Source organism: Nicotiana tabacum, chromosome 18 (genome assembly GCF_000715075.1).
Source record: "Nicotiana tabacum cultivar K326 chromosome 18, ASM71507v2, whole genome shotgun sequence".
NCBI classification, from domain to species: Eukaryota; Viridiplantae; Streptophyta; class Magnoliopsida; order Solanales; family Solanaceae; genus Nicotiana; species Nicotiana tabacum.
The window spans coordinates 81335697-81338666 of NC_134097.1; positions in this window are offsets into that span (position 1 = coordinate 81335697).

A 2970-nucleotide genomic window follows, 5' to 3' on the forward strand; every position below is an offset into this window, starting at 1 on the left:
CCCCCAGCCTGAGAAGTAACTGCGGCTATAGTAACTGAGACCGCATGAGCTAGGTCAGTGCATACTGATAGAATCTGAGCCAAGGCCTCCTGAAGACCTGGAATCACAATGGGCACAACTGGTGCCCAAGCTAGTGCTGCTGGAGCGTCCACAACTAGGACCTGATCCTGAACTGTGGCGGCTGGTGGATCTGCAGGTGCTGACCTAGCTAATGTGCGGGCTACACCCCTGCCCCTACCACGGCCTCGGCCGCGTCCTCGGCCTCTAGTGGCCCCAACTGGTGGCACTGGTAGTCGTCCATCCTGGCCAATAGCACGTGTCCTCACCATCTGTGAGAGAATAGAATAACAGAAGTTTAGTACTCGGATCAACAGATTCGCACGATAAGAATTTAAGAATATGAAGTTTCCTAAAGGTTCTGCAACCTCCCGAGGATAAATACAGACATCTCCGTACTGATCCGCGAGACTCTACTAAACCTGCTCATGACTCGTGACACCTATGTAACCTAGGCTCTGATACAAACTTTTCACGACCCTAAATTTGGACCCGGTCATGATGGCGCCTATCGTGAAACAAGGCTAGCCGACACAAACTCCTAATCCTTTTAAACAGTTATAATATTTAAGTCATTAATAAGTGATAAATCCCAAAATAAAGTGAAATAGGACAAATGCGGAAATAAACACAGCCCGATATCGAAGTGTCACCAGTCATGAGTATCTAAACATCTGTTTAAGAGTATGAAAGAGACTACACAGCCTATTACAGAACTAGTACAAAGGAAAGTAAGATAAGAGGGAGAAACACTGGGCTGCGAATGCCGATCAGCTACCTAGTGAACTCCGAACAGCTTGCTAGAAACGATCAGCAGCGGGACCTGAGGCTCCTGAATCTGCACACAGTATGCAGGGAGTAATGTGAGTACGCCAACTCAGTGAGTAATAAGAGTAAAGGCAACTGAGTGATAAGAAAATACGTAAGAACATAGCAAAATGCTACAACGAGGCAGTATAAAATCAATACAATGCAATAAGACAGTGAAAGCTTAATAAAACACCTTAGTTCAGCAAAACCTCTTTAAAACATCTTTTAATAATTCAAACGAGAAAATGAAAACAGGGAGAAAAGATAGATACATAAATCAGCCCCTCGGGTTATATCACATATCACACTAGGTACCCACGCTCACTGGGGTATACAGACTCTGGGAGGGGTCCCTTACAGCCCAAGCGCAATAACAAGCCATCTCGTGGCATAATCAAACATGCTCTCGGCCTTATATCAAGCCACCTTGTGGTGTACAACTCAGGCCATCGGCCTCATAATCATAACACAGGCTCGCGGCCCTACTCAGCCAGAAATCTCTAAAAGCAACTGGGGCACAGTAAAATATGATCCTCAACCCAAAATATAATTTAAGATGTCAAAACAGAGTAAACATGGTTGAGTTATGAAAATAGTAGAATATAGCATGACTGAGTACAAATATAATGTCAAGACAGTGAGGAATAGTAGTAAAAATCCTTTAAGGGTCCAAAATAATTGACACGAGGCCCAAATATGGCATTCAGCCCAAAACATGATGATAGCAAATAGTTTTTAACCAAATGCGCGGTTAAATAGTCACATGGGACGGACTAAGTCACAATCCATAACGGTGCACGACCCCATGCTCGTCATCTAGCGTGGGCGTCACCTCAAAATAGTACAATGATGTGAAATCCGGGGTTTCATACCCTCAGGACAATATTTACAATCATTACTCACCTCTATCCGGTGCAAACTCTAGCCCGTGATGCCCTTGCCTCTCGAATCGGCCTCTGGATGTTCCAAATCTAACCAAAATCTGTACATAACCATCAAGATATGCTAAGGGAACAAAGCCCACTCGAAAGTAATCAAATTATAACACAGATCCCAAAATCTACCAAACCCGACCCCTGGGTCCACGTCTCAGAATCCAACAAAATTTACATCAATGGAATCCTTATCACTCCACGAGTTCATTCATATCAAAAGTACCAAAATCCAACCACAAATGGCCCCTTAAACCCTTAGTTAAAGGTCTCCAATCTCAAGCCCTAGTTTCTTCAAAGTTTACCCACAAATTTCCATAAATTTCAAGCCTAATCAATGAAATAACACCATAGGAACGAGTTTCATGATAAAAAATCTTACCTCAATGAAGTTCCCTCTGATTCCCTCTTCAAAATCTCCCAACAAGCTCCAAAATCGATTTAAAATGGTGAAGAAAGGCTGAAAATCGCGAAGGATGAAATATATACCTTCTGACCCAAGGATTCCGCACCTGCGGTCCTTTTTCCACTTCTGTGGTCTAACCCACTGCACCTGTGGTTTTCACTTAAAGGTCCATTTCCGCATCTGCGAATAAATTCCCGCACCTACGCTATCGCAGGTGTGCTTCTATGGCCGCTTTTACGGTTCCAGCTGACTTACCTCTTGGCCGCATCTGCGGCTCCATCTCCACTTCTGCGAGTCCGCACCTGTGGTCCCCTAACCGCAGGTGCGGTTATGACAACAATAGAAAAACTTCAGCTGCCAAACCCAACTCAAAATCTTCCGTCAACCATCCGAAATCACCCCGAGGCCCCCCGGGAACTCAACCAAAAGCACAGACAAATCATATACCACTATCCAAACTTATACCAATCTTTAACACACCTCAAACAACATCGAATAAACCAAATTACATCGGATTCAAGAATAAGGTTCCAAAAATCTTTCGAATTCCGCTTTTGATCAGAAAGTCTATCAAATGACACAATGGACCTACTGCAACTCCCGGAATTCCATTCCAACCCCTATATCAAGATTTCACATATCAACCGAAAAATGCCAAAACTCCTATTCGCCAATTCAAGCATAAATCTACGACGGACCTCCAAAACATGTTCCGATCACACTCGTAAGTCCCATATCATCTCCCGAATCTATCCGAACTATCAG